The sequence below is a fragment of the Lynx rufus genome, unplaced genomic scaffold (assembly GCF_022079265.1).
Source record: "Lynx rufus isolate CCGP_SWC_20201006 ecotype Redwood Valley unplaced genomic scaffold, mLynRuf1.p SCAF_5, whole genome shotgun sequence".
Lineage (NCBI taxonomy): Eukaryota > Metazoa > Chordata > Mammalia > Carnivora > Felidae > Lynx > Lynx rufus.
The window spans coordinates 121,200,535-121,216,992 of record NW_025814867.1 but is presented as its reverse complement, the minus strand read 5'-3'; positions in this window follow the sequence as shown (position 1 = coordinate 121,216,992).

The following is a 16,458-nucleotide window of genomic DNA, read 5'->3' as shown; positions in this document are numbered from 1 at the left end:
TTTATTTTTTTTTTCAACGTTTATTTATTTTTGGGACAGAGAGAGACAGAGCATGAACGGGGGAGGGGCAGAGAGAGAGGGAGACACAGAATGGGAAACAGGCTCCAGGCTCTGAGCCATCAGCCCAGAGCCCGACGCGGGGCTCGAACTCACGGACTGCGAGATCGTGACCTGGCTGAAGTCGGACGCCTAACCGACTGCGCCACCCAGGCGCCCCTTTTGCACATTTTAAACACAAGTAAACACCTGTCAATCTGTGTTTCAAGAAAAACTTGGAACTAGAACCAAAGATCAGTTTTGAATAGAGGTAAAATTAGGGTAAGTAGGAATATAAACAGGTAAGACATGAGTGGAAGGGCACTATAGAGTGAAGAGGCAAGCTCAAGGACTGTGTCCATCATGAAGATGGGGCAGTAAATGAGACCCGACAAAGAGTGAGATGGAGCATTCAGAGAAACAGGTTTTTGTTTTTGTTTTTTTAAATAATATACCTGAAATTTAAAGCATTTGAAGGAGCAGGTAATTAGCAACTTGTAATGACACAGAAAATTTTAAAAGGTGGATAATTAAAAACATGGCTGCTAAGTATTTGAAAGCAGTTGTTAAAGAAGTAATGGAAGAAGACAAAGTATACAGATTTAAAGGAGTGACTAGTAAGTAAATGGGATTCCTGGAATATACTGCTTTTTCAAGACGCATAGGTGAAAGGAAGAGAGAATGTGAAAGTATAGGGAGATATGAAAGTTGAAATTACTTTGGACCTTTTTTTGAGGTCACAACAGATAAGGTCTGAGGAAGAATGGCATTTTCAAAAATAGTCCCAATTCAAGGTACTGTGGCATGAGACTGAAACTGTGGTCTGATCCAGCAATACAAAATGACGTAGTTTCTCTCTCACTTTTATCTTTCTGTGAAGTGATTCCCAGTTAAGCTGTCATTTCAGCCATAGGGGGAAAAATCAGTATCCCAAAGTAATTTTGCTAAATATTAATTTTTAAACATGATTCAATTCCATATTTTTCTTTCTTCATTCAAGAGAAATCCTCCAACCAACTTTTTGAATGGCTTTTCTCACCTTGTCATGATTTTAAAATCTATTATTGTTGCCTCTGATAGCTATTTTTTTAAAGTTAGGAGTGTAACAAAGCTCTCTGTCTATTGAAGTCCTAATTTTAAACCCAATATTATTATGTTTAGGTTTTGGACTTATTTCCATGACATGGAGGAAAAGAATATTAGCTTATTTATCTTGAGGCTTTTATTGTTATTATCAAGTTAGAGATTCTTGAAAGAGGATTGTCATTAGGGATTGAAAAAATACCATTTAGGAAAAGGAATCAGAAAACCAAAAAGAAACTAAAAAAAATATATATATATATTATATATGTAATATATTATATTATATATATATATAATATATTATATATATTATATATATTATATATATATATATATATATATATATATATATATATATATATATATATCGAAACCCTCTTATCAGTGTGTGGTCAGTGAATGAATGTTCTCAGAAAGGCCACGTTTGAGTACATCACAGAATTGTGAGAATCTCAGTTTTTGCAATTTCTGACAACATTCTGGTCAGAGAGTAATATATATCTTCACTTGAAATGAACATATACATGTTCTTACTATAGCCATTGCTTTGCAGTGTGTGTATGTACACGTGTGTGTAGACGCCATTATAGACTATGTAAAGGAAACACCTTAATGGAAGAGCATGGAGTTTGGTATGAGAAGTTGTGAGTTTATTCTCGATATTTATCTTTGTGCAAACAAGAGAAAAAAAGTGATGACTCTAAGTCCTATTTTAATCCTCTAAAATGGAGGGAAATGATACTACCAGCCCATTAAGGCTACTGAGAGGAGTAAATAAACTAATGGGTAATTTGAAGTTGTTAAGGTGACTTTACTTAGAACAGCATATTATTAATGAAGAATGGCCTTTTTCTACGTGCTGTGGGCCATATCTTATGGCAAAAACAGCTGAAAATCTCATTCACTTCTAATAGTATTTAAAAATAATAGTATTTAATAATCATAAGTTACATATTTTCATTAGGGTACACTAACTGATGTAACAAACAACCCTCAAATCTCAGTGATTTAGCACAATAAATTTCATTTCTCACTTCACAGTTTGATGAGGTTCATAAACCCTCCTCCACACAACTCAGGACCCCAGATTGCGTCGATTTTGTGGTTCAGTGATCTTGTGGCTTTAAGATCACCATGTCTGTTGTTACCTGCCAGTGATAAAAAGGAAATAGCATGGAGAAGCTACATTGGATACTTAACCACCTTGCTCAGGAATGCACACATCATTCCACAGGCCAGAACGAGTCATGTGGACCAAATTAGATACAATAAATAAAGTATTTTTTTACTGATATTTGCTGTAACATTCAAGAAGAAATGCTTTGGCTGTTTAGATCAAAGTTTTTCCAAACTCAGTAATTATGGAACAATTTAAAAATTAAGATAGGTACCCAAATGTCAGCAGTAAATCATGAGGTATAATGCACAGTAAATCATGAGGTATAATTTAATGCACCGATTAAATTTGAAGTAAAATGGTATTATGCATACACTCATAGCTATAATAAACAATTTCATTTTATTAATGATCTTACTTTACAAGTGGATGAAACAGAAATATAAAAAACTTTATCTGATTAAGAATAAAAAGTACAGGACGTTTGGATGGCTCAGTCACTTAAGTGTCTGACTACAGCTCAGGTCATGAACTCGCAGTTCGTGGGTTCAGGCCCCATATAAGGCTCTGTGCTGGCTCAGAGCCTAGAGGCTGACATGGATTCTGTGTCTCCCTTCCTCTCTGACTCTCCCCTATATGCACTCTGTCTCTCTTTCAGAAATAAATAAACATTAAAACAACAAGAAGAAAAATACAAAGTAATGATGAAGAGAAACACCTTTCATTTTGCATTTTTTAATATAATACTCAGCTTAAAAATGTCATCTTTGAGGAGCCTGGGTAGCTCAGTAGGTCAATTTCTGGTCAAGCCATGATCCCAGGATTGTAGGATGGGCCCCACATTGGGCTCCACACTGAGTGTGGAGCCTGCTTAAGATTCAGTTGGTTGCTCTCTCCCTCTGCCCCTCTCCCCCGCTTGTATGCTCTTTCCCTCTCCTTCTCTAAAATAAAATAAAATAACATTTTAAAATATCACATTTAAAATGAGAACATTATTCTATGTCTCTATCATATATCATAGTAATATTAAATGTGAGGTTAACAAATCAGATATAGCATCGTGTATATGTACATGTATGTATGCATATATAATATATATGTATGTATGTATGTTCAAATACATTTTATTATCATTGAAACATAATATAAAAATGCCATTTTCTATAGTTATTTTGTAGCAGATGGGAAAATTAAAACTGTACATTTTGGGTACTTCCCAAATCATTCAGGGATTCATCTTATATAGTTTTTTTTTTCTTTAGAAACAAAGCTGCTTATATCATCTCCATAGTGAAATGTCCAAATTTTGTCTTTTCTGTTTCTATTACAATTTGAAAAGCACTGGATCTAGCTTTTCATTTTCAACATAGATTGCCAGTTAGTCGGTAAATGCTTCTGATACATCAATGAACAAAGTAACAAGTAAGTGCATTGGGTGATTTTGCAGACTGCATCTTGGAATTTATCAAGAATGGAACCATTTCTAAAAAAGATAAACATTATGGAATAAGCCTAGCTGTAGAAATATGAATGCATTTTTTTCTTCTCGGGTTTAAAATCCACTAAAGAGGAAAATATTGCTAACATTTCTTTGTGTTATGTGTGTAAAGCACCTGTTATGTTCTCACAGAACTCAGTTTGAAAATTGTTAATGGAATTATGTTGTCCCAATAGAGGCATCACACACCCATCCCATCCATCCTGACTTCCCATACAGTGACTAATGCATTCTAACATGCATACTGTTCTAGTAAAAATACTGTGTGTTTCTGTCAATGTCACTAAACTATTAACAGACAGAATAAAATGACATAAGAACAAAATGGCTTAAGCACCAGGAGCTTATAGAAGTTGATGGATAAAAAGAGGAGGGGGCAGCCTGATATGACAGCATTAGAAATGGTGCCAGAGAAACACTGTCTTCTATATTTGTTCACTGGAATTCCCTTGAGAACAGTCAGCTTCCCCCAATCCCCAAATGCAAATGTTTTAAGCATCTTTGTTCTTTATCACATATTTTACCCTGATTAGTCATGTTTGTATCTACAGCTTGGGTACACTTTATGCTTATAACTTTAGGGCCTAAGGAGCAGCAACATAAGGAATCGTCCTCTTTGGTCTTTCTTATTTTCCTAGCAGTCTTTATTTTCAAGGGCAAAGGTAGAGATTGCGCTCCTCCAGAAAAGTGTTTCAATTGTTACTTAGTTGTCAAACTCCACGAATAAATTGCTTTCATATGTCATCCTTACTAACTTTTCTTTCTTTCTTTCTTTCTTTCTTTCTTTCTTTCTTTCTTTCTTTCTTTTTCTTTCTTAATTTTTCCTTCCTTCCTCCCTCCCTCACTTCCTTCCTTCCTTCCTTCCTTCCTTCCTTTCTTCCTTCCTTCCAATTTGAGTTAGTTGACATATAGTGTAGCATTAGTTTTAGGAGTAGAACCCAGTGATTCATCTTATATATGATAAATGTCTCTTATATATGACACCCAATGCTCACCCCAACAAGTGCCCTCCTTATTTTCCATCACCCATTTAGTCCATCCATCCACCCAACACCCCTCCAGCAACCCTCAGTTTGTTCTCTGCATTTAAGAATCTCTTATGGTTTGCCTCCCTCTCTGTTTTTATCTTGTTTTTCCTTCTCTTCCCCTATGTTCATCTGTTTTGTTTCTTAAATTCTTGACCTGAAATGGTTTCTACTTTCTTCTCCACTGGGTCAGTCTCCAAATCACTCTTCTCCTCTCTTCTCATTGCATATTGTGTGTACCACTATCATAACTGTTGCCACACAACACTGAAATTTTAATGTGCTTTTGTCTCACTGTTCTTTGAATTCTGTTAAGGCAGATGTCACATCTTATTCATTGATATATATTCGTCTGTGTCTACATCATTTAATAGAGACACAACAAATAGCTGTTGGAAAAATGAATACATAAATGAAAGAATTCACTGCATCTAGTTTTATCTCATTCCTAAATACAGTGCACTCATTAAGACTCTTGACGTGTTATATTAGACCTTCTTATTTTTTTACATTGCTTGGAACTTATTTGAACCCCATATTTCTTCAAATATCTGTTATATAAGTCATCTTAACAGTTATGCTTTAAATTTCTTATTTATAAGATTAGTGTCTTAGTGTCTGTGAAATTGCTAAGGCCATTGAATTACCTAAATGCTTTCACAATAATTCATAGCACAAACAAAGTGAGTATTTCTACTTAAAAAGAGCTTTGAATTAAGTGCCATAAATATAGAAGAGGTATTCAGAATTGTTTGAGTTTAAAATGAACTCTGATAATATTCTAAAAACAGGCATGCTGGAGATTTGACTTAGATTTTACTTACTTTTGTTGCTTATGTTTGTTTTTTTTTTCTTTTTCCTATCTATCTATATATCTATCTATCCATTTATTATTTTGGGGATCCTACTGTAGCTAGGAAATCCTCTACACTATTTGTACTTATTACCTCAGCCAGATTGGGTTGTGGGGTACTTTTTCCTTTTAATGTGTCTTCTATTTTATCAAACATGCTTTTTATTTGAAATTTCTCAGGCAATTTTTCTCTTTCTTCTCTTCCTGAAACTGGGTTGTATAGATTGCACCAATTTTATGTTTTTTTTCCACTACCCTATCAGTTTTCCCAGTAGGTTTATTACTAGTTGTATAGATTGGATTTCTTGTTTCATGAGTCTAGAAGAAAACGGTCTCAGCCTCTCTCTTTACTTGAATTGGAATTTTTTAAAAAATTCAAACCATCATTTTCTTCAAAGACTATAAAATATCTGTTACTATTTAAAAAAATAACTATGAGAGCTTTAAACACTAAGAAGTTGCATAGATTAATGTTTTAACACAGAATAAGTGGCAGTCCCTCCTAAATAAAACACATATTTGAATAACATCCCATTCTCTTTTAGTTATTTATTTTTATCATCACTTCTTTTCTTAATTTAGTGTTCTGTGATTTAAAATTAGATGCTTGAAATGAGTTCTCTCTGTTTCATTGTACTTAATTTTCTATGTGCTTAAGAATAGCTTCACCATCCAAAATAGATAATTTATTACCCATATTAATTAAGATAAATTTAGAATTTGCTAGTCTAAGTAGGTAACACACATATAGTAATATTTCCAGAAGTTTTCCATATGATTTCATATAAGAAATAAATCAATTTGTCTTTCTTATATTTTGTGGGGACTAAATATCAAGGTACCAGATATGCATTCATTTTCACTTAGCTACAGCACTTTCAAACTTTAGTGATTCAAAAGTGCAGAAGTGGAGTGCTCCATTGACACAGTGAGAAAATCCATTTTTTTCTTCTGATATGGAATCTTCAAATATCTTACAAATGATATGTCATCAAGTGGAAATGCAAATAACAGTAGCCACCCTTTAATGACAACACTGGGAGCACAACATTGTCCTGTCCACTTCATCTTCAGGGAGATTCTTTGGGGGTGAGTCATATTGCTTTAACAATTTTATAGGCAGGAAAGGGAATCTTGGAGAATTTAGATTCAGTTGCTCAAAATTATAAAGCTAATATAGGAGTCAGTATTCAAAATCTAGGTCTGTCTGATTCCAGAGCCTTCCCCCTAAACCATTATCCTGTATTACCTTTGTAGTAACTATTAATAAATTATTAAAACTTCTGATTGTGCATAGCATGATCATAGTTTACATGCTGTACTTTACTAGCTGATCAAAAATAAATTGATATTATACCCTAACCCACATAACAAAATACATAAACCAACTTAGGAAATCTTTATGAGATGTTAAGATTTATAATTGGTTATAATAAGGGACACTGTTACAGTATTATAGTTTTTTCTCTCTTTTTTAACTGTTTACTAATACAGTTATAGCAATACAAATACCTTAACTAATGCATTATTTTAACAAACACTAAAATTTTAAACAATGGAGTAAACAAAACAATTTCTGAATTCATGTGTACATAGATATTTATTTGATTGAGAAAGGATATATTTGTTAGTGTGTGATATATAATAATAGGCTTATTCAAAAAGCATATAAATATTCAAGGAATATGAAATCCAGTGATTGAATTAATGCATGAATATGTTTTGGTCAAAGTTTTATTTTTCTTGTTTGTTTCATTAAATATAAATCTAGATAAATGTCATTCAGCTTTGAAACAATAGTATTTTAGCCAGGTTTTTCTATTGCTAATTAAAATTAAGTTAGTCTTTGTCAATTGAGACTAAAAGAAATAATTATACCACTTAACATTCTTTATTCAGTTCATCCCTTTCAAAGTGCAAAAATTCAGTGATCTGTAAAACCATGAGGTGCTTTTGTACAAGTGAAACAAGGTCCTTTTATGTCTCAGTTGAGTTAGTTAAAATTATTTTTGCTTATGTTATTTGGATTATAGCTTCTGATTGTGTTCTTATGGTTCTTGGCAGGTTAACTAGGGTTATGTGAATGTAGTTATACTCAAATAATTATTGATTCATATATCAAAATCATGGTAAGTATGAACACATACTTAAGAATGAATTAGTACAAATTCAAAGATGTCATATTCTTTACTCTGTAGGGTCATTATTCTCTTTTCATGAGTATACTGTAGGAAATTTTGTCCATATTTTAACAAAATAGAGTGACTTAATAAGGTATATAACTTTAATCTGACACCTTGGGCTTGTTAGCTTTTGCCCTAGTCATTGACCATTCGTATGTCCTATTCTGCTTGCCAGTGGATATTCATAAATATTGAGCATTGCAGTTTATAATATCTAAGCTAATGTAGTAGTGCATTTGAGTTTATAATCTATTATTATACATGCTAGTTCTGATGGTTCTCAAAACATATCTGTGGAATAAGCATTCAGGTTATTTCTTCTAGGTATGCTCAAATGATAAGATGGAGCTAGTATTAAACAAAGTTATGTTTTCACTATATTATGTTTCATAAAACACAATACTTCTAGAGTTCCATATATGGCAGAAAGCTTTTGGATTATTGATCTAAAATCTTCTTTAATGGATGAGGAAAATTAGGTCCATAAAGGCATAGTGACTTGCTCTAAGTTATAAAAGTTTTCTGGCTCCCAATTTTGTCTACCTTCTTCTCACCTTGCCAACACATTATTCAAAGGTAATGATGCTCAAGGACTTTGTGGTCAGGCCAGTAAATGACAGAAACTAAATATATGGCAGATCTAATAACTCATTTTATGTGAGTCTCAGCCTTGAAAGTTATGAGTAAATATTTTCTTTCAGAGGAATTTATATTTTTTTTCAAGAGTAAAATTTCATAGCAGAGATTAAGATTTATTTATGAATTTTGTTTTGATTTCCAAAAATATTTTTATCATTTTATTCGTTGTATGAATTGGAGATCACATGTTGTTTCATTTATATGGAAAAATTGGCTACTTAATATGGCATTGTGAAGCCAGTTGCTAAAATGAGATCTAAAATGATGATTGTTTTATTTTTAAAAATTAAAATATTTTGCAAATATATTAATATTCAAATAATTGTGTAGTTTTCAATCTGATTCAGAAGTATTTCTAATAAGGCTAAATAAAGCATTTCTGATTACTTAATTTACTATTTAATTTGATAGTTTATGAAACATTGAGCTTAACCCTCCTTGTAGTTTTGTATTTTCTCCAAATTATGATCATTTTCCTTTATGTATGTACTACCAATCTTCATGATTTATTACACTAAATTGAATTTTAAGAGAAATTGAAAACAAAATGCATCGGTGAAGCAAATCTTCTACGTGTCCCCCAAAAGGCAATGTACCAAAAATTGCAACAGTTCTTGAAAGCATCCTTAATTGAATAGAGAAGTTGCCTTGAGGGAATTGAGCAACAAGTTCCTTACTGTCAGAGCAGGCAACACTTTTTAGAAAGCCTTGTTTTTTATATTGGATTGAAATCATGATAAGAATACAATTGCATGTTCTGCATTAATCTGCCTTTTTGAAAATGGAAGTACTTAGCTTTATTTTGAAGATGCTAGTGTGCACACTCTGTAATAAATTTCTTGTACTGCCTTGGTCTACTCTATGGATTTACTTGTGGGATGGTTTTAGGACACTACTCTTAGCTCCTTTAAAAAAATCTCCTCATGCAGGTAGGTGGGAGAATTAAGAAATTCTATTGGAATTATTTTTATTATGCTATAAATACATAATTATCATAATATAATGCTTTATAATCATGCTTTATACTTGACTTATGCTCTTTTATATTTACTAGTATATTCTATTTTTATATCTCTGAATTTAAAAATGAATGAAAGTATTCTTTACAAAGGCATTTATTTTGAATAAATGTGTGACTGTGGCTTTCTCCCTAACCCATTTTCCTCAAAAGGGGGAGAGGACCAGTAATGACTAATGAATGCTTAACAAATGACAAGGTTGTAGATGATATTTTCATTAGTTTATCCCATTTTATTTCTAAAAATCATGTGATGTAGGAATCATTATTTTCATTTTACTACTAAGAAAACTGAGGATCCAAAAATTTATATAATTTACCTAGAGTCTTATAATACCAATCAGTCATTTTAATACAAATTTATGTGATTTCAAAGTCTTTGAAGACCTTGCTTTCAGATTTCTTTTTTAATACAGACAAAAACAAATATATTTCAGTGTCTTCAAAGAAGGGAATAGAAAACTGGTGCTATTTGGTGTACGTATGACTGATATACCAAGCTTTGTAAAAACTAAGAATCCCATCTCCCTGTTAGACAAGTCTGAATTTTTCTTACACAGAGTGAAAACCCATGACATCAGGAAACAAGGTAAAATAATCCTCTCATTGCTACTTTCCATACCAGGACTGTCATAAATTTGTCATTTCAACTTTTTAAAAAAAACTCAAAATTATTATCTACATCCCTAGAATATGTGTGGCTTCTTAATTGGATATTCAAATTTATTCACATAAAGTTTTACTGAAATGTAGTAATTTAAATATTTCAAACTTTTTGTAGCATTTATTTCCTTCTTTACTTACAGATTTTAGACCAAAATGTGGCTACTTATCAGCTCTAGTTATTAAGCAGAATTAGAATTATACTCTAAAATTATATTTCTATCTAAAGAACAGAAGTTATTTTAGAAATTCTTTTAATGTATGGGAAGATAAGTTGTACTTTTGGTTTATTTGGTTTTAAATAAATTTGGTGTTGCAAGTTTTGCCATTTTACTAATATTTTCTATGTTTATAATAGCAGTACACTAACTGCAGTTTATTCAGGTATTTCGACCATTTACTGACTCTTGTTCACTATGGTTGTCATTTCATCAATCCAAATAAAATTTGAAGTAACACTAAAGCTGACTTTTCTATGATCTAGTAGTAGTAATTTCTTGAGATGGGACAAGGGTCTTCTTTGTTGAGGCTCTTTCTCTTATGTTGATGTCCATTTGATAAAACTTGATGCTAATTGTTTTTTTCTCAGTTGATTTATTTTGCCAAATTTCACAAGATAAGAAAGGGCACATCTTGGGCAGAAGAGATCTTCAAAGGAGCTGATATCAGCAGTGGTCATGGCCATTTATGTAGCGATTCTGTCTCTTAATACAGCGGGCTGTGGGTTGCTCACCTTCATAATCTTGAAATAGAATATTCACTCAATGTTGAAATTTAGTTGGCTTTTATCTTCAAGATTGCCATTCTTATTCACTTCAGGCCTCACCCATTAGATCCATTTCCAACATATGCATCTCGTTTCAAACTCTTGGTACTCTCCTCTCTAAATACTTCCCATTGCCATAAACTGAATCCTCACCTTGAATTTGACCAGTCACATTTGTTCTTATTCAAGACTTTCACAGAATATTTCTGTGCCTTCACAGTTAGTGTTTTACACAGGTGGCATGGCTGATATTATAAGAGCTCTTCTTCACCCACTTACTCTCTTTCTTATAACTTTGAAACTGGACTGCATGCTTACGTATTTCAATCATCTGCAGATGTCAAATTCTTAAGTGTCACAGATTTATTTTGTGCCTTCTTCTTGTGCTCCATTCCACTTAAGTAACCAACTCTTCTGGTCCTAGGACATTATCATTCCCAGAACTACTTTACATTCAACATCTTAAGCGTCAAGATCCACTCTCTGACTACTGCTCTCTACCTAAGTATCACTACTCTCCTTGTTTTACCTCTTAAAACACTTAGACAATTTAATGCTCCCTTCTATCCTAGTCATTGAATTTTAATTTATTTTGTTATGTTATCAGAATCGCATGGTGAGATAATTCTATCACTCTTTTACCAGGATTTCCATTTCTTCCCTCTCTTGTTCTCATCCCTTACCCAGCTCCAATGGATGGATCCTAACATCTCTTGCAAGACACTGCTAGAGAAAATGGCCAGGCCATACCGGCCAGAATATTAATCTAGGGATTATTTACAACCTCAGCTGATTATTAATCTTTATCATTGTCAATAATTGACTCCTTTTCCCACAGCTAATCAACATTATTCTCATTCTCCTTAACTTCTGAGCCTATTGTCTGCTCCCTCAATGTGTAAAAAATTACTATGCCATCTACTTAACAGAGCAATCAAACCTTTCAAATATAATCTTCTTTGACTTTCTGTGACCTCCCATTCTATATACATATATACAAATGTGTGTGTGTGTGTGTGTGTGTTCTTCCTTTCTGTCTCAGAGGAAGCGAATGCCATTTATAGCCCACACCTTTTCTTCCTAGCCAGGTTTTTAATCCTTGTTCACTTGACTCCTCTATAATCTTGGTTTGTCAGTTAATTTGTTTTCTAAAACTTTTTCTGTCACTCCCTAAGACACCCCCACCCTAAAAATCTAAATCTTTTTTTTTTTTTTCATCTTGCATATCAGTCTGAGTTGCAGCAAAAAAACAGATGGGATACTAAAATTAGTTTAAGTAGAATTTTATAAAGGGGCTATTTACAGGGGTGTAGGCAGTGTGTAGGGAAAGGATAAGGGACAGTGAAGTACCAAGGACTAGTAACAGCAGGGTACTTTACCATCCAAAGGCTGAAAATGTGAGAAGAGGGTGTGGTTCCTGGACGAGGAGGCAGAGAAAGGGCTGCCTTAGAGCGGCATGATGTTTGTTCGATGGATGAAGCCACTGTCCTATGCACAGAGATGGAGCAAGGACAAGAAATACCCAGAAATAAAAATCTGAGTTTCTCTTCTTTCTTTGGTCTCCTACCAGTGTTTTCCATTGATTTAACCCAACAAGCAGTTAGAGGACAAAAGAACTGATTGAATTAGGAAGTCAGCCTTACAGAGCATACAGCATGTTAGAGAAGGATGAAAATTTAATGTAGATGGGCAAATAAAGGATATTCACCACATCTTGATTTCATTACCTTCTCAGTTCTTCTGAACAAGTTGTTGATTTCAGAACATAAGGTACTTTTTGGGGAGGCTGTCTGGGCAGCTGCACATATTCCTCAAGCCCAGGCTGATTTTCCTTTTCTTCTCAAGCTGCTGAAATACATCTCCTTTAACCAATTCAAATGTTTATTTTCTAAAGTTATTTTTCATTTTTACCAAGTAGCTAATCACCCCCCTCTATTATTTTCCTGTGAAATATTTACTTCTCCCCAGCATAGGAATTTTTCTGGTTTATGTTCCTACAAGGACCTTTATAGCAAGGACTATATCTCATTTGTCTATGTTTGTTCTGTACCTATTGTTGTTTGGTTCATATTAGATACTCAGTAATTATGTGTTTCACTAATTTGTGCCCTCTGTCTTCTACCAGTACTGGGTTCCCTACTGATAACTACTATACAAGTGTCATCTTTATACCAAATATAGTTTGTCATGGGTTATCTGTTTGGGAAATAAATAAGTGGTTATATTTGGAATTAACATCACTTTCTAGAAGGTTCAATAGTCCAAATTACTATATTTTATCTTGAGTTACATTAATTGGGAAGGATGACCTAGAAACAAGGTCACAAAGACAACACTAGCATCAAAGACAATTGAAGGGAGGACCACATCGCCTTTTTGGAAAAGCAGCCTTTCTTTCTCCAATTCTGTCATTGCAAATGCACATAGGGAAAGTTATATAGGGACACTCAGAATCAAAAGAGACAAATTTACCACTAAGACACATGCAGAATATACTAAAATTGCGGTGTTGTTTTTATGGAAAAATGTGAAGGAAATGATCTAGTGCAGTATAATACTTTTGAATTTAAATATATAAATTTAGTCTATAGCATGTCTTTCTCTTTAATGTTATCCATCAATCATTTATGCATTTAAATGAAATACTTAGCTGTCCCTCCTTTTAATCACCTAAGAAAGGAATCTGCATTTTTGTATTGAGAATTGTGCTCAGGTAGGTTTTGTCAAATTGATCATGTGGAATATCATCTTTTGACTTTTAGGAATAGTTCTCTCAAATGATTTCATTGTTCACATGTTATATGGGCATTCCTGCATGACCTACCTTGACAGAGACAAAGAAATAGACTAAATATGTGTGCTGTGACTCCAGTGCCCTTCCTCACTACCAGGTTAAGGAAAGATTCCACATTAACCTTGTCATGACAATAGTAAGAAAAGAACATTTCTTTTTCTTAATAAACCCTGTCTTAGCTTTTTCTCTTGTGCTGAGAGATTTTCAGTATATGTTCTCTCTACATATCTTTTTTTACTAGTTATCAGTGTTTTGAATTTGGAAAGGATAAGACAAAATGCTGCTTCTTTATTTAAATTTGCAGATAAAGAAACATAGCTGATATGCTTTGCTTTTGTTTTTATTTAAGCCAAATTGAAAGATATGTCTCTAGTCTTATGTGCTATCGTTTTTGTTTTTTGAGGTGATAAAGTCATGTTGTTTTCACAAAAAAAAAAAAAAAGTGAAATTAACTAGTTGTGAGGACTATATTCTCTAGCCGTCAACAGTAATTAAAAGGTGGTTCTATTCCCTAACCACACATTACATTTCACACTTTCCTGATTGGATTTTACTCCCAAGGTGCTCATTGAATGGGAATTTAACGTTTATTTTTAGGCAGCTCCTTTGTGTTTATACTGTTTACTTTCAAATTCTTGGAGACAGCTATAAGTAAATGCCAACATAGAGAATTTTCAACACTCGATAAAGTTGTTATGTTTGTTGAAATATATCCAAGAAAAGCATTATCTCCTTTCTCTACTCACTCTTCAAAAATGTTAACATAATCTCTCTGTTCTTTCTTGTATTCTGACCATATTCCCTTTGTTTCATGAAGGGGTTATGATACTAGGTAATATAAATTACTATAGCAAATAAAATAAGAAATAAATTACTTTAAAATGGGAAATTTTGTAATGGAGAAAGGAGTGAGACACAAAAGCAAGGGAAATGATGACAGTTTGAGGTTTCATGGAAGTGTTTTGAGACCAATTAAACATTTGTGAATATGTGTGGCTTGTTTATAGGAAAAAAAGAATGGTAAGTATCAAAACGAGAAATGGCCCTAGTGGTTAGGAATCAAAAGCACTTGTAGACTAACCACACTCAGAGTGCCTCAGGGCAGTTATAAAACTCACTTATATATTGTATTTTATTGGACATATCCACATCTTCATTTGTATGTGTCCATCTATTATATAGGCATATTGATTTCCCAATGTTTCTGGCCATTATATTTACCTACTCTATTTTTCAAATAGTAACTCTTCCACAACTTTCCTATGTTTTTCCTTTAAGATATTTTCCAGGAGAACATATATTCATTATTTTAAGCCATCTGAAATAACAGAATCAATAAGAATAACTATTGTTTTTATCTGCCTAGTATGTACAATGCATAGTGTGAATCTTTCTTCCTGTGATATGTATTATTCATTACATTAACTTTATGAGCCAGGTATCACTATCCCCAGTTTACAAATTATACAAAAAAAGAGAAAGAGAAATATACAATTAGATAATAGATACACAAGAATGCTAAGTTTTGATTATCACATATTGTTCTTGCTCTCTTCTTTTATTTTCATTCAGTGCATTTCCTTCTGTGGTTTTGAAGAACTGTTGAGAGTTCCAACATAATGGATAGGATTTCTTAAAACAACCTGGATAATAACTTTGGAATTTAAACTGGAGGTACATGTGAAAAAATAATTGTTAAGAAGGATGTTTGAAAATAAACAAGATACATTTTAAATAATTAGAAGTAATTGATTCGGGGGTAAAGAGGGAAAAAAATTAACTAAGGATCCTGGACTACTGGCAAGTATAATGGTTATAATTAACTTGTCTACTCAATCGGGAGATGAAGATAATTACTAAAATTCATTAGATCCTCTCACTGAGTTCAGGTGTCTCTCTTATAACAATATTTGAAAAGATTCCTTCAACTTAGGAGTAAATAAATTGAGAAAACTACACCATGGATTTTTTTACATTGCTTCTGGTAAAGGCGTATTATGAGACTAGTAATAACACACTATTCCACTTTACTGTCATTGTAGTGTTGGCTGGAGCCAAGAGTAGTTAAGGTGATATGTATAACTGTCTCTGTTAGGTATATTCTTGTATTTCCCTGCCCCTGGTTCTCTACCCATATTTTCCACTTTGCACAGTGGACATGCAGATTTCCCATATGAATGCCAATGTGTTAAATCTGTGAAGATACTCCATATCTCTGTGTGGAGTTGCCCAAAGTTCTCTCTGGAAATTACAAGCTCTAGGGCTAAATTAGAGATCACCGACGGAATGTCACTCTTGCCTTTTCTATTTTTGTTCTTAGTTGCTTCAGATAGAAGCAACTTCTATTCCTATTTTTATTCCTATTCAGGTACTGCAGGAGGTGCAACAATCTTTTGTTATCCCTTTCAGATGATGTCTGCAAATGACTTCTACCTCTATAGTGGCGAGGAGGGTGGGAGTCTCCATCTCTGTCTCTTTAAAAGAACATTATCCAGCCTGACAGCCTGGGCAACCCTTCTCCCTTACTAAGAAGCCTTTTCTTTATATCTATTTCCTTTATCTTATTGCCTTACATATGCATTGGGAGAGAGCTTTGCCTAGAGACTTTGCTACTTAGCAATTTAAAACACATGTCACCTCACAGTCTCTGCATATGAGAAAGCCATCTTCCTTCCATTTAGAAGTTACTGTCCAAAGTCCCCTTCTTTTTTCTTTCCATTCCTTCCTTTAGGCTTTCTTTTCTTCCTTTTTTTTTTTAATGTTTATTTATTTGAGAGAGAGAG